The sequence below is a fragment of the Diceros bicornis genome, chromosome 10, assembly GCF_020826845.1.
Source record: "Diceros bicornis minor isolate mBicDic1 chromosome 10, mDicBic1.mat.cur, whole genome shotgun sequence".
Lineage (NCBI taxonomy): Eukaryota > Metazoa > Chordata > Mammalia > Perissodactyla > Rhinocerotidae > Diceros > Diceros bicornis.
In genome coordinates, this window is record NC_080749.1 from 23,848,293 (window position 1) to 23,872,345 (window position 24,053).

At 40.6% G+C, this 24,053-nt stretch overlaps 1 long non-coding RNA gene across 1 annotated transcript in view; it reads left to right on the forward strand.

Moving 5' to 3' along the window:
* LOC131410696 (uncharacterized) overlaps window positions 1–24,053 on the forward strand; it is a 36,217-nt gene extending 12,164 nt beyond the window's left edge. The window contains exons 2-5 of the long non-coding RNA XR_009221390.1: window positions 9,430–9,570; window positions 12,805–12,890; window positions 20,428–20,485; window positions 23,678–24,053. This is a non-coding gene — a long non-coding RNA (uncharacterized LOC131410696). The remainder of the gene's footprint in view (window positions 1–9,429; window positions 9,571–12,804; window positions 12,891–20,427; window positions 20,486–23,677) is intronic.

Below are 24,053 nucleotides of genomic sequence, written 5' to 3' on the forward strand. Positions count from 1 at the left end.
GTAACTTTGCTGGGGCCATTTGCTTTGTTTGGAATGATAGCGGAGCAGGAACCCTCTCTCTTTCTGACTTATGCCTCCTCCATCATGATGATGTCTCTGCTCAGCTAGCTCAACTTTAGCTTTTAGTGAAAATCCCTCTTTGCATCCTTTGTTAACATTGTGAGGTAGCTAGACTTTTAGCTATTTGAAGCCAGCCTGACTTTTCTTTTGGTTCTCCTGGTTCCCTTGTGTCGGATGTCAATGGAAAGGCACTACGAGGATTTTTCAGGGGTGCTGGTTGCCTTAGGGAGCCTAGAGAACCTTTGGACTTCTTTCGTAAAGTGGCAGTATGTATATGAGACTTTCATTAGAAGCTCATTAAAGGTAGGAAAACTGCCAATCCTGAATGCTCTGTGCTATGTTACCCCAAATTTTGTGGTCATGGATTATATTTACTCCTTTTCACCTCCAAACAATGATCAAGTTTCATTCAGTCAAAATTAATCTATGCTAATCTAATGAGAACTATTCAATATATTGGATTTTTCTTAGATATATTACCACACCATGGTACTTGGCATGATTTTTACTAAGCCTTACACATTTTTCTGTCAGTTCTGAAAACGATGGATTTTTTCCTCCTTTGTGAATACCTGACTCTACCTTAAAGTTAAAAATCATTAAAGAAACAGAAAAGCATTTCACCCCTTGAACGTGCAATAAATATATAGTTCAAGTTCTACTCACTTTGCAAGCAAGCAAGATTCCAGCCATCAATCAACCTGTAGTAACTTTTATTTAATTGTATTTTAAAGGCATATGAGGTGACAGGAGTAGCTGAAAAAAGCTTTCCTCACCTAAATAGCCACATCACAGTTAACTAACAGTGCCAAAAGACTCACCAGAATTTGCTTTTAAGTCCTCAGGAAGGATGGCTTGTTCTTTCATAGATGTTCCTCTTTGGCTGTTCCCCAGTCATCCTTGTGAAATTCTATATCTTATAATGACTTTTTTTCCCCTTTCTTTCTTTATAATCTTTAAAAAACATGATCATAAAAGTAATCCATGTTTATTATAGAGCACTTCGGAAGAAAAAAGGCGTATTAAAAAATCCATAAAATCACCATTATATCCTACCATTCAGAGACAACCGCTCAACATTTGGTTGCACTTCCTTTTCTCTTTTCTCTATGTAAATATGTGTGTGTGTGTGTGTGTGTGTTTACACATATACACATACAAATTTATAAACAAAATAGGATCATATGTGTACATAAACATTTTTGTGTTCTGTTTTATTCTCTTAAAATCTATTATTAGCATTGGTTTCTCCATTCCTCATGTCCTCTCTTCTCTGTTCTCCCACTCATTACCCCAATTCCAGATCTCATTTCCTCTCTTCTGGTTTATGCCAGTAGCCTCCCTACTGGTAGTTCTCTCAGTCCTCACCTTCCTACCCCCTAATGTATTCTCAGTGCTGCAGTCAGAGGCATTTTCCTACAATATGGTACCAATCACATCCCTCCCCTATTTTAAACCCTTTGCCATGCTGCCTCTTTGCCCACAGGGTAAATCCAAGTTGCCCTTAGCTTCCTGCATGACCTTCGCCTACATACTCAGGACTATCTTTCAGTCATATCCAGTTGCTCGCTCCCTCCATACATTCTATGCTGTTGCAGCGTGTCTCAAAGTGAGGCACACAGACCCTCTGCTTTAGCAGCACAGAAGATCTTTAAAACAATGCAGAGTCTTAGGTCACACTGTAGGCACCCTGCATCAGAAACTCTAGATGTGGGTCCCAGGATTCTATATTTTTAATAAGCTCTCTAAGTAATTTTTGAATACCTACAACATGGAAACTTCTTTTCTAAGACCACCTAATAGAAAAAACTAAAATTGATTGTTTCAAGATGCTTCCCATCAATTATTTACCTCATTTGATCCTCATTGCATTGCTCTGAAGTGGTTTTGTTACTATTCTACTCATTCCACAGATAAGGAAACATACAGGTGAACCAATGACGTTAAGAGATTTGTCCAATCCACACAACCAGTGAGGTCTGGAGATAACATTCAAGTCTGCTCTTTCCAAATCCAAAATCCACAAGCTTTCCACTAAACAGTACCAGCTTCCCACTTTGCTCTGTAAAGAGAGTGACTTTGTTTTATGTGTCTTTGGTAAATGTGCTTATCCTTCAAGGTTGTAGTAGACATCATAGGTGCCCTCACCATATCCCCCCAGCACTCACCTTTCCGGTACACGTGGTTGGTCAGCATTCTATTGCAAGCACCTAAGATTCTCCACGTAACTTATCTCTCTTGGCCTGAGCAAGGGGCAGACTAGAAGTGCCAGGGAGTTAGAGCCCCCAGGAGTCAATGAATCACAGATGAAGCTAGAGGTAAATACTCCAGCCTCCTCAGCTGGGCTGGGGTGAGAGGACCCTGAGATGTGTTCTACAGAGAACCCCAGAGATGTTCACAGTGACGCACTGCTTCATAAAAGCTTCCTTTTACCTCCTTCCTTCCCTTCCTTGTCTCACATCCTCATTCTCCTCCAGTGCTTCCTGGGAAACACCTGCTAAGTAAACTACCTGAACTCATATCCCTGTCTCAGGGTCTGCTTCAGGGGAACTCAATTTAAGACAAAGACCCAGCTTAACCATGGCTTTTGAATTTCAAGTGATAGAAACACAAATCACACAATGATGACAACAACAGTAAAAACTAATGAACAGGTAGCTGAGAAGTCCAGGTACAGAGCTGGCCTCTGATGGAGTCAGCTGCACACATGCAAAGGATATTAGCCTTTCCATGGTGCTCTCTCTCTGGCTCTGCCCCTCTCTTCCTGCCCTGACTTCCCTCTGATTTGTTTCTCTTCATATGGATTTATTCTCGGGAAGCAGTGCTGTGCTGAGCCATGTTGGGACCTGAAGCAAAAGAAAAAATATGCCCCGCCTTCTCCATATTTTTATACATTTTTGATGCCTAAGTTTTTTTCCAGATTTAGATTTTTTAAATATTATTGATGAGCTTGCTTCCATTAAAGTAAAATTATAATAAATTGTTTTCAGTGTAAATAAAATATTTATACTTAAAATAATATTGTGAGTTTTTATACACTGACTTTTTCAATTTTTCAGCTACTTCAATATTCTGGAAAAAAACTAACCATTGAAAAAAGATATAAAAACACGTATATTTTTCCTTTCATCTCAAGCTTTAATATGGTTCAGTATGACATTCTTTATTTAAAATTTTGACCTTGTGTTCATCATGGAATATTTTCATCAATTTTTATTTTCAAAATGTACATTTAAAATATTACCTAAATTTATTTCCAAGTTTATTTGGTACATCCTTAAATTTTCTGCCCAAGGCGAGGGCCTCACTTGCTTCACTTTAGTCCCAAATTATGTGTCAGAAATTATGATGTGTCAGAAATCTAGATCTTTGAGAGATCTAGATTTAGATGGTCCTTTTAGAGCACTGTTGCAGAAAAAGAGAGGCATTCTTTTATTATTGCTATTGTTAAATATCATGGAGGCACTCTGACTGGCCCTGCTTAGGTTCCATTTCCAGCCCTTCAACCAATGACTGCTGTCAAGGAGATGAAATACCATGATTCGCCAGGACTTGATGTAGAAAAGATGTCATGATTGACAGTCCTACTAGAACCACATGGGATTAGGATGTAGCAGTTTGGCTAGAACTGGACAAATAAAAATCATATGTCTATTACATGAAACCTTTGCAGACCACCTCCCTCATCTGTCTTCCTGTAGAATTTTAGACACACCTAATTATCATAACCATCGCACTATATTATATTTAGTTGTTTATTCACCCATCTCCATAGATAGGTTGGTTGTGAGCTCCTGAAGAATAAGATTTGATAGGATGTGCTGAGAGCACTAAATGAGATAAAGATAATACAGTGCTTAGTAGAGTGTCTGACATACAATGTATGCTTAATAAATATGACATTCTTATTATTCTTTTCTTCCTTAATTCTTGGTTCATGGAGATTATTTGTTGAATAAACAAATTGCTGTCATACAACATGTTTTTATCTGTGCAAGTGACAAGTCCCAGGCCTAGATGATACATTTTAAAATAAGTAGGTGCTCCTTGCTCATAACTGGTTCCACGGAATCAGCCACATTCCTCTGATAGCAAGGCCTCTCCAATGGTTGTGTCCTACTGCTGGTTTGGCCACTGTCTAACATGGTTAGCAGCCCAGTCCTCTGCTCATGGGGCCGTTGTACCCTCCCTGTAAGACTCTTGCTCTCAAAGTCTCCTCCATAATATCCAGGCACCCACAGCTTGAGCTCATTAGGTAAGCAAGGAGCTGGGATCTTTCCTAATCAGGATGGTAGCTGAAGCTCTTCCCATAGAGCTGGTTATTTCAACAAAAAGAATTCAATGCAGGACTCCCTCCTCTTGAGATGTAGACTTTTCTACATGAGGGCCAGGATTGCTCAAATGGTCACACCTCCTCCAGACCTCACTGTCCATCTCATCCCTTCCTTTTGAGCTCACTCTGCACTGGTTCCATTAACAGGAGTAACGACTGACACATTGCATTAAGCCAATTTTCCCAGTGGAAGTAGCATCCCTTATCCATGCGATTGCTACCTACACATCCAGGCCTGCTAGGCAGCCCAGTGCCCTCGGCTACTCTCTTGGGGCAGAGGAAGATGACAGTTAGTCACCTGGGATTCTCCACGACAAGTCCTGCTAACCATCTTCTTTCTCAAAGGCAACTGTATTTTCTACAATTTGCCATCCCCAGGGAACTCCCTTAAGTTGTCTTGGATGTACAGTGAGTGAGGATATTTAAAAAATTAATTGTATTTCTATATGCTAGCAGCCAACAATCAGAAATTGAATTTAAGAAAATAATCCCATTTATAATAACATAGAAAAATACGGAATCCTTAGGGATAACTCTGAGAAAAGTTGGGTAAGACCAATACACTGAACACTAAACATTGCTAAGAGAAAGTAAAGAAAATCTAAATACGTGGAGATGTGTAGTGTATTTATGGATTGGAAGACTCATTATCGTTGAGAAGTCAGTTCTCACCAAATTGGTCTATAGATTCAACATAATCCTTTAAAAACTCCAGCAGGCTTATTTGCAGAAATTTAAAAGCTGATTCTAAAATTCATATTGAAATGCAAAGGAACTAGAATGGCCAAAAGAACTTTGCAAAAGAGAACAAAGTTAGAGAACTCAAACTTTCTGACTACCGGAGTTATTACAAAGCTACAGTAATCGACAGAGTGTGTGATATTGGCATCACAATAGACAAACTGATCAATGGAACAAAATAGAGAGTAAAGAGATAGACCTATACACATACGATCAATTGATTTTCAATAAAGGTGCAAAGACAGTTCAGTGGAGAAAAGATATTCTGTCAACTAACGGTGCTAGAACAATTACATATCCATATGCAAAAAGTAAAATATGAACTTCCATGCATATCTCACACTATATACAAAAATTTAACTTAAAATAGATCACAGACCAAAATGTAAAATCTAAAACTATGAAATTTATAGACGAAAACATAGGCGGTAATCTTTGTGACTTTGAATTAAACATTTCTTGGATATACCACTAAAAGAACAATCCATAAAACGAAAAATGATAAGTTGGACTTCATCAAAATTAAAAGTGTCCACTCTTTGGAGGATTTCATTAAGAAAATGAACAGGCAAATCTCTGTGGGTGAAAATATTTGAATTTGAAAAGCATATATCTAATAAAGGACTTGTATGCAGATACACATATATAAATAAATGTGGATATATCTCAACATAATTACCCTGAGTGAAAGAAGCTAGATTAAAAAAAGAATACATACTCGGGATTCCAATTATATACATTTCTAGAAAACGCGTACTAATCTATAGTACTGAAAGCAGAACCATCGTTATCTGGGGTTGGGGTTGGGATTCCAATTATATACATTTCTAGAAAATGCATACTAATCTATAGTACTGAAAGCAGAAGTGTCGTTATCTGGGGTTGGGGGGTGGGGTGGAGGAGAAGGAATGGAAGGAGGGAGGGAAGGATTAAAGTGTGCATAAGGAAGCTTTTGGGGTAATAGTTATGTTCATTAACTTGATTGTGGTAATGGTTTCATGAGTGTATACATGTGCCAGACATTGTATTGACTTCAAATATGTGCAGTTTATTTTATGTCAATTTAACCTCAACAAGACTGTTTAAAACAAATAAAAAAACTTGCACAGTATCCATCTCAGGATATTATAAAGCAGACTTCTCTCTGCTCTTTAAAGGTTTTGATATATTATGCATACTATTAGCATGCCAATTAGTTCATTTAGTGCATCCCCCTTCTGTTTATAGGAGGACTCAACATAAGCCACCTGTGCTATTCTTGAATTTGTGCCCCAGGAAATCTCAGAGAAGGGACGGACTCAAAATTGGGGATGACTGTTGTTTCTTACTTAAATCAAAAGAAAGCCACAGTCTCCTCCCCGTATCCAAATTCTGCTGCTGCTTCCTTTCCTCAGAAGTAGAGTGCTTTTCACTTTTTCTTCAAATTATTTTAAAATCTATTCAATTCATTAGTACTCATAACCTCGAGAGAGGTCTAAAGCAGTGCCCCTCAAGTGTGGTCCACAAATGTTTACCGATCCACAACAAAATAAGTACAAAAATTGAGAATAAGAGTATAGAAACTGTTACAGCAATTTTAAAGAGTAATTTTACACCTAGTGAATCTAATAAAATATTGGGGCTTTATTTTGTATGCCTTTTTATTTTATTTTTCTCTTTTTTTCCAAGTAATAAATTATTTTAATGAGAAATATATGGCTTTCCATTTTGCAAATAGTTAAACTGAATATTGGCATAGAAAAATATTTATTACTCCAAAATACAAAGATCACCGCTTTTTTAAATTTTCTTTTTACATATAAACTTTCTGTAGTCTGTCTGGGAAGAATATATTAACTAACACAGTAAGGAGTAATTTCACTACAATATAAAGGGTCAAGGGTGCTGGGTCTGGCATCAGCCTATTGGCGTTTCATTTCTGCCTCTCCCACTTGCTAACCGTGATTTTTTGGAAATTCCCTACCCAGTGCCTTTTTATTAACAGTTCAATAATACCTATATAGTAATAATCGTCAAACCCACCTTATTGGGTTTCTGTGAGTATATGAACATTACTTAGAAAAGGACCTGACACATTGTAGTTGCTCAATAAAGGTGTTATCAGTTAATATTTTTTTTGAACAATTAGATGCATCAAGAGGGCAATAAAATACCCAGATTCCCTTATATTAAAATGTTCCAATTATTTATGAGTATTAATTAGAAAATAACTTCTTGAGAGCAGAGACTGTATCATGTCAATCTTTGCAACCCTCGTATCCTCACTAGAGCCTGGCATGTAATCGGCACTCCATAAAGATGCGTGGCACGCTCCCGCGAGACAGGCACGGCTGGCCCTTCCTGCCATCCAATCTTGCCTTTCAAATCCTTGCCTCAGAGACCCTGTCAGGGACCACCCAGTTAAAAGCCACCATGTTCCCCTATCACTCTCTGACCCATTACCTGGTTTCTTTTCCTCACATCTCTTATCACTACCCAAATTATCTTTTTCTTTATTGATTTACTTATTTACTATTTTTTTTCTTCCCATTAGAATATAAGGTCAGGCACTCAGGAAACTTGTTTGTATTTTTATTTGCTATTTCATCACATCAGTGCCCAGAACAGTGTTAGGCACACATCGCTTTCTGTTCATTTTTTTATTGTATTTTAAGGACGAATCAATTCACAACCAATTGAAAATTAAAAAAACAAAACAAAAGGTAAGATGCAAAACCGGTCCTTTACCACAGGTAGTTTGAGAGACACTGGTTCAATGGGGCTTATTTACCATTTCCACACATGTATAAACAGAGCCATAGGGACGGTGAGTGACTTGCCCCAAGGCGACAAGCGGTTATAGGATAGGACCGGCATAAAACCCAGGTCCCTGGGTGCTGGCCCCCTGTTCTCTGCTCTCCTCCTGCTGCGGAGTCCCTTACCTCTACCAGGGTAATACATGGAGCTTCTTAGATTGTACGGGTGTGTGAGTTGTTAAACTTTTTGATCGCAGGTGACCAACCACGTGCCCTTCCTTTGAATGTTTCCCCAGACCAGTGCAACAGCTGACACCCCCAAAGTTGTGCTGAAACAGTGGGGTTCTATTCCTGACTCTTAAGCATGGCCAGGATTTTCATTAGTACTGGATTTGCCTTGCTAAGTAAACATGCTTATTTAGTTTTAATATATTAGGCTTTGCTATTCAGAACTAGATTAAACTGTCAATCATCTCCCCCATTTTTCATATTGTTTCCTCTGGGCAGGGGCATGTGCGATGTTACATGTCTCGCCAACAAAACAACCCTCTGGATTGAAATCTGTTCAGGACATATATAGCAGGATGTCAAATTAATTGTACTGAAATAATGAGTTAGCACCAAATGCTAATTAAATATTGATGAAAGTCATACTTTCAATTATCTTCATTATGGCCCCATGTTTTATGTAGGCATTAAATGCTTGCAGTGCGGGTGCGTCTGGTAATTAGCTGTGCACTATTAAAAAAAAAGCCCAGCTATTGCCCTCCGTATTGAAAGGAATTAAAAACCAATTGGACAATGGAAACTCTGAGAAGAGGCAGTACTTTTTTTCTAAAAATGTTTCCAATTCTATGAATTCTGTACTTCCTGTTTGTAGTATTGGATACTCCTTTTTTCCTACTGGGTGGATTTGAAGTCAGAAGGACCTTTGAAGTTCCTGCTGAGCTCTGCCGAGTCACGGCTTTTTCCTCTTGTAAACACCTGGCGCTGCCTTTTACCCTTTCCCCGCCTGTAGGCAAAATGGCTGCCTCTGGCAAATATTACCCCTGTTACCATTTACTGGGTTGTGATTAAGATGGTTCTCAGAACATAGTCCCTGACCCACATGTGTTCGAATCACCTGGGTTACTATTAAATGTGCAGATTCCCTGGCCCCCATGGGTGACCCAACAAACGAGGAGGAGGCCAGGGATGGGGACGATGAAGTTTGACAACCGATATATAACTCAGCATTTTCAGTCCTGACTATATAGTGGAATAGGCCTGGGGCCTTTTAAAATATATTGACTTAGTTGGTCTTAAGTAGGGCCTCAGCACACATGAGTATGTGTGGACACACGAGCACACACAGACATCTTATGTGATTCTAAAGTGTTAGAGTGGGGAACCAGTGTAACGGGTCCTTAAACAGCGTGTATGCTTTGTCGTTCTTTCTGCTTGGAAGGTTCTTCTCTTTTCTGTGCTTGAAAATTCCTCTCTCCATGCATTGTTAGTGATGCACTTTTTTTTGAAATGTGAACATACTCCTGTGCTGGTCATTTGCCTGTTTGTTTTCAGATCCACTCCTTTTAATATAAAACATGCTCAGGGGAGAATCAGGTGGCGCTGGGACAGCTATTCATGGAGCCACAGAAGCAGTACAGACTTGGAGTCTGGAAGCCCTGGGCACATCTGGTGAATCCTGACGCCACCATTTAAGTGAGTTATTTAATTTCTCTGAGCCTCAGTTTTCTCATCTGTAAAATGGAGGTAATAAACTCTACTTCCTAGGTTGTTGTGAACACCGAATGAAGTAATGTACAAGCATGTTAACAGGGTGGTTGATCTGCAGCAAATGTGTAATGAAAGGAGGCTGCTATTGGAACCACTTGTAACATGTGAAAGGGCCTGGCAGCGATTTCTAGGAAATGCTCCGTAAGTGTCATTTAAAAAAATTAACTGGATTCTGCAGCTTTTCTATATTCATTCACTGAGTTGAAGTAGAAATAGAAGAAAAAGAGAGCATTAGAGAGAGTTAGTTCTGCTGATGAAGGCCTCTGGCGTCTGGCATAGCCTAAAGCGTTCTGCACTATAGAACATGGCTCCTGTTACTCCCTGACTCACAAGACCCTGGTGGCTTCCATCTTACTTTTGAATAAAAGCCAATGTCCTCACCTTGCAGTTTAGCCCTGGCCACTTCTTTAGCATCAACTCCTACCACGCTCCCGTCGCTCGCTGGGTTCCAGTCACTCAGGTCTTCATGCTGCTCCTGGAACAAGCCAAGCAAATGCACCTCAGGGTCTTTAAGATTTTCCATCTCCTCTGCCTGGACCCCTCTCCCCATCTCCATTTGTGCGGCTGGCTTCCTCACTTCACTCAGGTCTATGCTTAAATGTCACCTCCCCAGAGAGACTTCCTCGGTCCCTCTACATAAAGCAGCATCGAATCTCTGCATCATTGCCTCTCCTCACCCCACTCTAGTCATCCTCCGAGTGTTTAGCTAAGGTACTGTCTGCTTATTTTATTATCTGCCTACCCTTTTAGAAAGCAAACTCCATGCAAACAGGGACTTTTCAAGTGGATTCACTTGTGTGTCTAGAAGAATGCTTGACATGTGTTGAATGAATTAATGAATGAAGCCCAGAGGTGAGAAGGGAAGGGGCTCTGACGTTGCTGAGCATTTACTCTGTTGGGCCATGCGCCAGGCTTCATAATCACTTTTCAGGATGGTAATGTGCTCACCATGGCACACATGGGCTCAAGATTCACAGCCAATAAGTAGCTGCCACTGCAAAGTCACAGTGTCCAAAATCACAATGATGATCTTCTCCGTCAGCCTGCCTTGCTTCCAGCGAATTCTCTCTCAATGAAAGGCAGCAGCATCTTCCCAGTTGCTCAAATTAAAAACCTAGGAGTCTTCTGGGTGCATTCCCCTCCCTCATTGCCTATATCCAATCCATCACGAAGTCTTATTAATTTTGCCTTTGAAATATTTCTCTCTCCATCTTTATTGTTAACAGTGTAATCCAAGGAATCGCTATTTTTAAATTGGATTTTGCAATAGCTTCTTACCTAGTTGACTCCCTTTTTCCATGCTTGATCCTCTAACAATCCATTCTCTTCACAGACACCTGAGTACTCATTACAAAATGCAGGCTTGATTATGCCCTGCCCTCCCTCCCTTGCTTGAATATTTCAATGATTTCCTATTGTCCGTAGCGACACACCAAGGTCCTAAATTTGGCCCACAGGTTTGGTACCATCTTGTCCTTGCCTCCTTTCCACCAGTTTTCATTCTGCTCACTGTGTACTGGCCACTCTGGCCTTCTGCCACATTTCTAAATACTCCAGGCACCTTCCCAGCCCAAGCTGCACACTCTCATCGCCCTCCTGTCTTGTTGCCCAGCCGTGATCAGTTGATTTCTTATCCTTTGGGTTTCAGTCCAATTATATTTTGAAAATGTCTCCTGATCCCACAGACGAGGGAGTGATGTGAACCGTGATAGCACAGTACTTTCTCCATCGGGGAGGTTACCACAGTTGTAACCAAGGAGTTGTGAAATCATGCCTGTCTTTCCTGCTAGGTTAGAAACTCTTGGAGGTAGCATTCTATGCATCTATCTTATGGCTATTTTTCCATCACTTAGTGAAGAGTTACATATAGGTGGCAATGCATAAATATTATTAAATTAATGAATGTGACCCCACTTTGAATGGTGGACCCGATGGGGTTAGATCCTGGCTTTAAATCTAAGGCTGTCTGACTGCTGCACACACCAATGTTCTTTCCAAAGGTGCCCAGGCCAAAGCCTACCAGGGGGCCAGAGAGAAGTGAAGCACTAGAAGTTCTGGCAGCCTGGAAAGTTCTGCCTGAAAGCAGAGGCTGGGAAGCACCTACCTGTAGGAGCCAGTCTCCATCCAGGTACTCACACCTCACCACCAGGCTCCAATACTGGTGTAGATTCTCACTGTTGGAGTTTACCTCTTTTTTTTTCACTTCTCTCAACTTGTGAAGCTGGGATGGAATATCACCTTTCGGGAGGCATGCTGCCTCATTTGGAGCTGTTAAGATAAGGGAAGCGAAAGCTTAATTGATGGAGAGTGACAAGATAGGTACTGTTGGTTTATCTGAAGATGAGATGTGTGAGAGGAAATTGGACTTGTGGTGACAGTAGCAGCTAAAACAGGGCCAGGCTGCTAAAGAGCAGCTAAGATTCCCTCACTCGTCCATTCATTCAAGTATTGATAGAGCTCCTACTACATACTAGGCACTGATCTAGCACAAAATATACAACAATGACAAAGAAAAAAACAGCTGGCACTGTGCTCATGGATATTATATTTTAGTGTGAGATAGACAATAAACAAATAATAATTAAATATATAATGACAGTAGGTGATGAGAAGCATTTTGAAGAAAATTAGTGTAAGGTAAGGGAATAATAGACATAATTCCTTGGTTACAACTGTGGTAACCTCCCCAATGGAGAAACCACTATTCTGGAAGGATGGAAGTGGGGCTAAATTATTTCAGATGAGTTGTCAGAGAAGGCCTCTTGGAGGAGGTGACACTTAAGCAAAGATCTAATGAGGTAGGCTGTATGAACACAGAGAGAAAGTTTCAATCAGAGTAAGTGACATAAGAAAAAGTTTGGTTCATACTTTAGTTTGGGGAGGCTAAACATCATCTACTCCCACCATGGAACCTCAATGGTCTAATGCAAAAGAAGCTTATTTCTTGCTCACAGCAGAGGCTAGAGTGGGTTTAGCGATGCGCTTCCACATATTATTTCTGGGATCCAGGATCCTTCCTTCTGGAGACTCTACCACCCTCTAGGGTCCTGAGTCCTCTGCATCCCATTGGCAGATGAGGGAAACAGATCAGGTGGGAGGTTTGTAAGGGCCACGTCTGGAAATGGGGTGTATCACTCATTTTCTTATTCCACTGGCCAGAACTCAGTCACATGCCACCCCTAATAGCAAAGGAGCCCGGGAATGCAACCTAGCTGTGTGCCCAGAAGGAGGAATTTCCAGGTTTGGTAAGTAGCTATCCGATATTTCTTCAGCATATATAAAGAATATACAGAAGGTAGAATGACTGTTGAGGGAATAGAAGATGAAACTTGAGAGGCAGGCAAGTGCTGGGGCAGGTAAGGCCTGCAGGTCATAGTAAGGATTTTGTATTATTGTCCTGAGTATATTGGGATGCTACTAGAGGATTTTAAGTAAGGAAATGATATGCTTGGATTTCATTTCAAAAAGAACTTGAAAGCTCTTTGGAGATTATAAAGTAGCAGACAAGAAATGCTATGGTAATAATTCACGGGAGAGAGAATGATGGCTGGGAGTGGGCTTGGCTGTGGTGAAATGCTAAAAAATGGTCTGATTGAGTATATTTTTGAAGGAAAAGCAAACAGGAGTTACTGTTAAATTGGTGTAGAGAGTGAAAGAAAGAGGAATCAATGAAGTTTGCTAAATTTTTTGTCTGAGAAACTAGGTAATGGGTTGTGCCATTTAATGAGATGGGGAAGACAGCAGAGGGGGACAGAAACGAAAAATTCTCTTCTAGACATTATGTTTATCATGTCTATTGAACAGCCAAGCAGAGAAATTAAGTGGGCAGTTGGAGATGGGAAGCTCAGGGTGGGAGGAAAAGAGAGATTGGGGCTGGAGATGTAAAATTTGAAGTTATCAGGGTGTTGGTATCTGAAACCAAGAGACTATATGAGATCACCTAGTACCAGTAGAGGAGAGAAGAATTTTGAGGATCATACTCAGGAATATTCCAATATTTAAAGCTCAGAAATAAAAAGGCTATAAGAGGTTATTAGATCAAACCCCTCAATTTTTCAATGAAGAAACTAAGGCTCAACTGATTAAGTTGTTCACTCAAGATGACATAATTTGTGCTGGCAGAATTCGACTACATTTCAGATCTTTGGGCTACTTTTGGGCTTCTTCATCTATCTTATAATCAAAATAATAATTCCCATGGTGAAAGATAAGAGAGGGTAATCAATAAGATGAAAGAAAAATGGAGGGAAACAAACTGTGCTGGATAACCATATCATAGCCATCATATCTGCTCTTCATCCTTCTAATAAGTACAAAACACATTCTTTGTAAAGGATGGGGTATTAGATGACTTTCCACTGTGAAGGGATTGGAGAGTACTGAACAGTACCCAATACTGCAGGAATATTACAGAAACACATTTCAGATTAATTGAGGGAAAGTATGATGAGCTCTTAAAGAAAAGGAAAGGACATCATCCATTGTCCTTATATCCTGAAGCGGAAGTTAATCTGGTTTTGCCCTTGTCTGAGAGCTCTAGATTTGAGGTGTGGTTGTGATGAAGGAAGGTAAGGCAGGCCAGACACATCACGGAAGTGATGGGAGTGGCAGAAAAAGGTAGTATAGTCTCAACGGACAGATCCTATTTAACCAAACTGGGAAGAGGTCAAATTTGGAGACTGAAAAATAACTATAGATGCTGTGAAGATAGATGGTACCGACAGGCAAATATCCAGAATAATAAATAAAGTGCATATAGTGAAGGGAAAGATGAGCCTCGCCAAGGAGGAGAGGGAGAATAAACCCATCTATCCGTGTCTCCACTTACCACGATGGTGAGACCAGCCAATGTCAAATGGTGATTTTCTAACTCCATTATCCCTTCTAGATTTAGTAATTGACAATCTATTGAAGGGTGGAAGTTCCCTTCTCCTCTATTTACTTATTCATTTATATCAGCATGTACTCATGGCTTCTTGTTTTACTCAAGGGATTATAATATGTTACAATAATTATTTATTTTTATACTCAGATTGTCCTGGGCTTCACCTCTTTAAACTGATTTGTGTGCCGTTTTGATGTCTCCATCATTCTTGAGCATTTCATTACTTTTTGGCACAAAAAGTTTTAGTCTCATTATGTATTTTTCTTGCCCTAGTCCTGGAGAGAGCCATTTCTTCAAGAAGCCTTGGTTCCTTTTAATGGAGAATGATATTAAGAAATCAAGATCTGGCCTTTAGAGTGTTGTTGCTTCTAGAGCCTGTCATAAGGCAGCACTAGGAAATCTATGTATAGATGCACACATATACACCTACATCAGTCTATTTACCTACGTACTCCACCTATCTATCTATTACAGGCCAGTTCAGTCCAGTCCAGCACTATAAAGTTATTAGCATTCCCATTTCCTTAATTGTAACTCCCTTATCTGACAATGAAAAACCTGGCTCCTATTATTCTCAGTGTATTTATTTATTTGCTCAATCTCCTGACCACACCAGCTGAAAATTTGATCCTGGACACATTGGTCCCTCCCATCACACCTGCAGCTGCTAAAAGCTTGGATCCAATGAAGGGGAAGGCACTTCTCTGCCTCTTTCCACCACTCAGTCCCCAGAACACTTAGCTTGAGCTCAGAGCTGCAGGGTTCCATCAGCTTCTGGCTCTCTCCCATGTCCTGAAGTCTCTCCCATACTTTCATTAAATAACAAACAAACACACCAACAAAAACAGTTCTGTCTCTTACATCACAGTTTTTGGCCCTTACATTTTGTCATAGAGACTCAAATCTAGTTTACTGGCTGAATGGGGAGCGATGTCCTTCTGCTCCTAGTTTCTTAGCCTTCCCCTCAGGCCTTTCTCATCTACCCCCCACTCTTCTAACATTCAAATTTCCCCTTCTCCAGCTGAGCCCTCTGGTACTCCAGAGAGAAACTCTCTGCTCCCGAGCTGTGCCGGCCATAAGCGACCACACTAGAACCAGGGTGAATGAAACAACACAGCTGAGGGGATTGGTGGATCATCCATGGATCATACTATGAAGGTGGTTAGCTTCCAGGTCTCTTTAATTTAAAACACAATTCTGGTATGTCCTGCACTTCAGACAATGCTAAGTAGTGGGGTTACAGGATTTAATAACAATAACAATAATAATAATAATAATAATAATAATAATAATAATAATAATGATAAACAGTCCCTGTCTCAAATAATTCACCCGCCTAGTTTAAGAGACAGACAAATGGACAAATGATCGCAATGCATAATATTTCTTGGGATGCCAGAAGCTTGACAGAAACAGAACAAATAAGAACTGGCAGAAATGGATGAGGAAATGCTTTCAAGACAAGGTCATGAGCATTGGAAGGGGAGTAGAGTTAGCCAGGCTGAGTATACAATAGAAACAAAGGCATGGAGGTGACAGAGAACTTGACACTTGGTGGAGGGGGCCTTGTGTTAATTAGCAAGAATGTCAAGAAACCAGCACAGTCATACTATGAGGGTCTGTTGTACGGTACAAATTGGTACAATCTTCCTGGAGAACAATTTGTATTTCAACGGTCTTGGCCTTTGACTCATTAATTCTACCATTATGAATTTATCCTAAAGAAATAATCATAGAGGTAGAGAAATACTTATGTACAAAAAAATGTTGATCTCAGTATTATTTATAATGGCTATTTATAATAGTTAATGAAAGTGCATATAATGATGGTAAAGATGAACCTTGGCAAAGGAAGAAAGGGAAAATAATCATTGAAATAATATTTCAAAACATTGGAAATAACTTCTTTGTCTAACTAATAAAATTCAGGTGGCATATTCATGGGATTAGTGGGATGGAACATCACGCCATAGTGACTGTGAAGACTGTAAGAGTAATGTTTTAGCACACGATTACATGAGGTGGGGAACTGTTCACAGTTTATTATTGTAGTATGCAGTAGGCTGCTTTCCAGGCCTCTAGGGCTCTGCTTCTTCTGCCATAGTAGCCTGATCTTCCACTGAGGAAGTCAGACCTTCCCGGAGTGCAGCAGCCATGCAATCCGAGGAGAATGGAACCCACCTCCCAATGGTCAGCTCCAGCGGGGGGCTTTCATGGGTGTAAGCCCATCAGCTTACCCACTCTATCACTAGGGAGGGGCACCTCCCCTAAGTGGGGCCATGAGAGTTAAACTAAGGGCTTCTGTTGAATGATTCAAAGAGAAGTCTTCTCTCGAGTCCCTTCTGGGTAGAGTAGAAGAGAGGTACGAAGTCTGAAACTGAAATGGCTATTTTTTTGCTGCTACAAACAATGAAGCGGGCCTGAGAATGAAGCCAATCCATGTGAAGGGAAGAGGTGACAGAAGGGCAGAGAAAGGGAGCTGAATTCCTGAAAAAGCTCTACTTTTGGAATTTTCTATTATATGAATTAAGAAATGTCTTTGATGGATTAAGCCAGTCTGATTTGGAATTTTCATGACTTACATATGAAAACACCTTACCTGACACAATTAAATGAAAATAGCAGTAAATGAAACTGCAAATATATATAGTCAATTTGCTATTTTTGTATATAATGTATTCTTCAAAATGTTGTTAAAAGCCAAATAATGGGGGGAGATGACAACTGAACTAAGGTAGGAAAGTTTCATGTGAGTTAATGAAGGAAAGTGCAGACAAAGGAGTGTGTGGACAGATTTAGGGACATGTGAAAGACCTCTGGTAGGAAGGAGAGGTGAACATAAGGAACTAAAATCCAACCAGTGTGGCTGAAAGGGCGTGAATGGCAGGAGGGTGGGACCGAGTGGGCTGGGGAAAGTTGAGAGGGTCAGATCAGGCACACTTTATCTTTCAAGTCATAAGGAAATGTGTCTTAATTCTAAGAGCATATGGCAAGTCAGTAAAGGTTTTAAAGGGTGTTTGGGGAGCAAAGAGTGGGTGGGTATGGAGAGAGGATCAGATTTACATTTTGAAATAGAAAGATTACTCCCTCTGTACAGTGGAGAATAAATTTAAGGGGAGAGTCAAGAGGGAATGAGGCAGACACTTAGGGCCCATGTCAGTGCACACGGCAGTGGGTGATGGTTGTACCACAGCATAGTTAGTGGACAAGGAGAAGTATGTATGATTTGAGAGTAAAATCAAGGAGACATTCCAGTGGACGGGATACAGGGAGGTGAAAGAGACTCCTCAGTCTGGGATCTACAATATTTAGAACTTACTATCAATAATTAGAGAGAAAAGATATGAAACGTGAAACTGTATGGCAGGATATGTTAACAAAATTAACACTTGTTGACCTGAAACAAATAGATAGCCAGTTATCTCTCCAGCAAAAATAGGTTTGTTTCCAATCAGCAAAGAATTGTGATTCAGGGTATGCAATCATGGTGATGGTGATCCCTATGCAACTCCCTGAGCCGCACAGGAGGAGAAATTCTTTTACAGAGGGGAAGAGGAAGTTGGGAGGGCTTTGGTAAAGTCAGAGTCCATTGGAGGAATTGAGAGTTCCATTTATAGTGTCTCTTCATTGGCTGAGTTGTGACAGTTTCTCATTGGCTGAGCTTCTTGCCAGTCAAGAAGAGGAAGTCTTTCTTCTTCCTGTTGGTCTCTGCTATGACATAGGGTGTGAGAGCTCCCCCTTTTGGCCTCCCAACTCCAATTTAATGACGTTTCTGTTTATTAATTTCCACATAGACTGCACTGAAGCTGGAGTAATGTAGGAGCTGGAAGGGTGTATAGGCCATAACCACCAGAGGAGACTTCAGGGAGCAGAAGGGCCCTGAAGGAATGGGAGAATTTGGACAGGGGATGGAGTTATGTGATTAAAATACTGTAGTGGACGTTTTGCTATCTACAAGTGAGCCGAAACTTTTTATTTTATTTTATTTTTATCTGAGAGAAACTGAAAAAGCTATGGGACCAGCTTGAGATTTCATCCAGGGGACAGAAAAGAAACCATAGTTCATAAGACAGGCTACATGGTAGTGAGACAAAGAATCAAGTGTTTCTGCTCAAATTCTACTGAGTTCAGCATATTAAAACATTGATTGCACGTGCATCTTTTGGCAGAGCTAGTGATTTGTGGTAATCTATTTCCCAGGATTAGCAACAAATCCGTTGGGATTTCTTCTAGAGCAGGAGTTGGCAAACCAGACCCCAAAGGCCAAATCTAGTTCACAGCCTGCTTTTGTAAATAGAGTTTTATTGGATCACAGCCACGCCCATGCTTTAGTATCGCCTATGGCTGCTTTTGCAATACAATGGTGGAGTTGAGTCATGACCCTTTGGCCTGCAAAGCTAGAAGTATTTACTGTTTTGCATTTTAAGAAAAAATTTGCTGATCCCTGATCTAGAAAAACTGAGGATGAGAAGTTTACATCCTAGTGTGACATAATTTGAGAGAGAGAGACACTGATTTTTATTGAACAGAATTTGAGGAGTCAAATAATAGGTACAGAAAAAAAAACAAATGAAATTTTATCCACATCTCTACTACAGCAGCTAGTCTACTATTCATTCAATCTTTCATTCATCTAATAATTATTTACTGAGTGCATACTACATGCCAGACACACAGCTAGATGATGGAAATTAGCTGGGAATACTCCTGTTGCCTTGGAGCTTTATTCTTACGAGTGGGGGAAGAGTGGTAGAGAGAAAAAATAAGAATGAAAGTATAAATATATAGAATGTTGATGGTGATGCACGCTATGGAGAAAAATAGAGCAGAGAAAGAGAATAGAGAGAGTGAAGGTAGGGATGGATATTTAAAATAGGGTCGTCAGGGGAAGCCTCACTTGATAAATGGACATTTGAGCTGAGACCTGATGGAGGTGAAGGAGATTGCCATGTGGCTCGCTAGGCAGAAGACTTTCCCAGAGGGGACAGGAAGGCAAATGCTTTCAGGCAGGAACTTGCTTGTCCATTTTGCAGAACAGGGGGAGGTGAGTGTACCTGCAGTGGAGTGAGCAATGGAGTGGAGTGGGGCTGAAGGAAACAAGGTGAGAGAGGAAAAAGGGGAGTCAGGTGATGAGGGGCCATTGTAGGGACTTGGGCTTTTCACCGAAGAAAAAGGTAGGTCGCAGAAAATTGTTCGCAGAAGAGTAGTATGACCTGATTTACATTTAAAGGATCACTTTGCCAGCTACTTGAGAATAGACTAGAAGAGGCCTGATAGATGGAAGTGAGCCAGTTAGGAGGCAATAATCCAGGCTAGAGGTGATGTGGTTTAGAACAGGATAGTAGAGTTGAAGCGCAACTTGCATTTGGATTGGATATGAGGTGTGAGGAAAAGAGCAGTCAGTATGACTCCAAGATTTTGGGGTTGAACAACTGAAAATATGATAGAAGCCTGTGGGAGGAGCCAATTTGAGTAGAAGATTAGGAGACTGAGTTTGGATTTGTTAAGATTGAGATGCTTATTGGCATCCACATGGAGATGTTGAACAGATGGTGGATATATGGGTCTGGAGTTCAGGGGAGAGGTCTTTTTTGGCTTGGTCCTGGATTTGGCTGTTCTAGGAGTCTGGGGAGACCACAGGCCTGAGAAGGGTAAGATGCTGCTGCATATGATGGACTGAAAGGCTTTTGGACTGAAGCACTATATAACACTGGGCTTTAGGCACTAGAGGCAGAGGCTTCCTTTCCTTTAATGGAATTGAATATTGAAAATCACTTTACTTATTTACTACCTCAAGCCTAAACTCTGATTAAATCCCTCACTAATTACATACCCCAAACCTGAGTTTCTTTGTCCTGTCATTTCCTCACAAATTTATTGTTTCTTTGTGTAAAAAGGTGTATAAACTGCCTGCTTTGTTGGCTCAGAGAGCATCATTTTTATGATCTTCAAAAGGTATGTATTAAATTGGTTTTTCTCCTGTTAATCTGGTTTTGTGTCAATTTTATTATTAGTCCAGCCATAAGAGCACAAGAAGGGTAGAAGGAGGAATTTCCCCTTCTCCAACATGACCTATGCTTTTAAAGAACCATCTTGAAAGGTGGTCTTTTAATAATTCTACAATTATGGCCCTGAATGGATGGACCCAGAGGTGGTCTCTCTCATTCTCAATTGAATTAAACATGTGCGTACCAGGGGTCAAGACTTTGCTAAGTGCTAGGGAAGAACAATGAACAAGAGATAGTCTGAGCATGCTGACAGTCTAGTCTGAGCATGCTGACAGTCTAGTCTGAGCATGCTGACAGTCTAGTCAAAAGGACAGCCCTTTGCTTATACAAATTATACACCTGAAGCCGGGTATCTGAGGGGTACTGTAGATATTAAACCAATTTGCTATTTTTCCTGTTTAACTTGAGGGGTGACTCAGGGATCTTGAGGATTTGTGAGCCTGTTTTGCAGGAGGAAGAGAATGCCTTCGGGGAGGTTGCGATCACCAGATGGCCGGATGGCTAATTACCCTGCAGCCGGATGGCTGATGACCGATGACCGGGTGGACGGCTTGGCCCTCAGCAGCTGTTGAAGCCCAGAAGTCAGATTGCCCACAGCCTTATTGAGAATGACCCTTTTGCTTGCCTGACGCCTCTCCTGCCAACCCCCTTAGCTCTATAAAACCCCCCTGCTTTCTGTTATAGGGGAGGTGGATTTGAGCAAACCCAGGCTCCCACCTACTCGTTTTGGTCAATTCAAATAAAACTTTGAATCATCTTTAAAACTTTAAAAATCATCTCCAAGCACTGATGTCTCAGCGTTTGGCTTGCTGGGCATCGGGCATACGAACTTGAGATTCAGAGGTTTGGTATCACACCCTTTATCATTGCATCCATGCTGTACCCTGGCCAGATAGCATGTAACTGAAGTTGCACTTCAAGGCAACATCTATTAAGAGGCACATGGTCTTTAGACACACCTATTCTGCCATACACAATGTTATATTCATTACTACATCATAAGAAAATCAAGTAAAAATGATGATTTATGGGGGCTGGCCCAGTGGCATAGTGGTTAAGTTCGCACACTCTGCTCTGGCAGCCCAGGGTTCGCAGGTTCAGATCCCAGGCGCGGATCTACACACTGCTTATCAAGCCATACTGTGACAGGTGTCCCACATATAAAGCAGAGGAAGATGGGCATGGATGTTAGCCCAGGGCCAATCTTCCTCAGCAAAAAGAGGAGAATTGGCAACAGATGTTAGCTCAGGGCTAATCTTACTGACAAAAAAAACACAAAAAAATGATGATTTGTGGTTTTATTGACCTGTCCTTGGACTAAGGTGCTAACATTCAGCATGGAACATCCTCTGTTGACACTCAGACAGGATCTGCATGAGAGTCAGTTGGGAAGGTTTAGGGATAAAAGAGTTAAAAATTTCCAGTTAGGCAACACTAGGATGTGTTTTGAAATATTTTCTCCATTACTTGTTTCTTACACACTCATATTATTTGTGAGTGAGTTAATTGCATCTTGCCTGCTTGCCCCCCACCCCACACTACAGTGAACAGAAAGATGACCATTCTTTTGTTTGTAGCTGATAGGATTTTATTACGCTGAATTAGAAGAGACCTGAACAAACAACTCCTTCCTGATTTTTGTCAGAAAAAAGGCTACAGCTTATTTCCTAACTAAAGTTGTTATTTTTGGTAAATGTCCTCAATGAATAAGAATGCTTTATTGCAAAATAACTATGTATTTCCCTTGGCATACGTTTTGGAAGTAGTTTGTTTTGTAGAGTAGGTCAGCAAATAGCCTTGCTGAAAGCAGGGCAGTCGATAGATGCTTTGTTGAGTGTTTGGAGAAGGATAACTATCTGGTTTCCTCTGCCTTAGAATGATTTTCAGGTCCAAACCATTGCAACCAAGCTTTGTGGAATAAGATGTTGAGGATCCCAAAGCTCACTCTTTTATGTGCTGGCACGAATTAAAGTAACCTCTGTTAACTACTGCTCACCCACCCTTGAAAGACTTGTCCCAACAGGATTTTCTTTCACATCGTCATTTTATATGATTGCACAAAGTTCTATTGCATAGATGTACCTCAATATTCTCAACCATTCTCTTATCTGAAAATTTTGGTTGTTTTTAGTATTTCCGTATTAATAACCATGCTCCAGTGCATATCCTTGTTGCTCAATCTTTATACTCATCTACGACTAGCTCCTTGGTTGTGCAGTAGTGGGGTCAAAGAATAAGTCAAACCAAAATGCTTTTGAAAATATTGCCACATTGCCTTCAAGGAAAGCAGACTATGGGGGCTGGCCCCATGGCATAGTAGTTAAGTGCACATGCTCCACTGCTGGCAGCCTGGGTTCGGATCCCAGGCGCGCACCGATGCACTGCTTGTCAGGCCATGCTGTGGTGCCGTCCCATATAAAGTGGAGGAAGATGGGCATAGATGTTAGCCCAGGACCAGTCTTCCTCAGCAAAAAGAAGAGGATCGGCATGGATGTTAGCTCAGGGCTGATCTTCCTCACAAAAAAAGAAAAAGAAAAGCAGAGTACGAGAAAGTTTGCTTTCCTGCATATCTTTTAAGTTGAGTATCAAAAAAAAAATTTTTTTTTAATTTCCAATTTGTTAGGTGAAAACACAATACCTTAATTTGCATTAATTTGACTAATGATGAGGATGAAAACTGTTTTCACATATTTATTAGACATTTATCTTTCTAACCTTCCTCCTGCCCTCCCTCTTGTACTAACTTCCTTCTTTCCTCTTCCCTCCCTCCTTCCCTCCTTTCTTCCTTCCTTCCTTCGAATTGTAGGTTCATGCTTGTGGCAGACACTGTAACTGTGTTCTCCAACACCCATTTTTCCCCTTCTTTTTCAGTGAAACAACTTCAATTTTATTCAGGGCTGTCATTTGCCAAGTTAAATTACAACAGTAATAACATCATCAATGGTATTTCTCAGCTACCTTGCAGCTAGGGTCGGCCATATGCCACGGACCTGGCTAATGAGAAGTATATGGAAGTCACTGGGAGGGATTTTGAGGAAAATAATTTAAAACAGGGTAAATAAGCCAGCTTGTTTCAGGTTTGGTTTGGCCCTGTGTCCTTCCTCTTCCTCTTGCCTGACATAAGACTGCATTGCTGCAGGTCCTGTAACCGTGAGATGACGAGATAAAGGCCACGTGCTAAGGACGGCACAGCAGGAAGAGCCTGGTCCCTGATGGCAAGATTACATCATGATGCTTCTATAACAGCGCCGGACAGCTTACCTCCAGAGTTATCTTACATGAGAACAACAGCACTTCTATTTGTTTAAGCCATTCTAAGTTGGGTTTTCTATTAGGTACAGCTGATATAATGTTCTCTGTCCATATTTAATTGTGAAGACCATATTTTGGTTATTGATCTAGAAGAGATCTTTAGACTTAAAGGGTATGAACACCTTATTTAATGAGTGTTGCCAAATATTTCCCAGTTTCTCCTTTCTTTTTATCTTTCTTGCGTGGTCTGTTTTGATATTAAA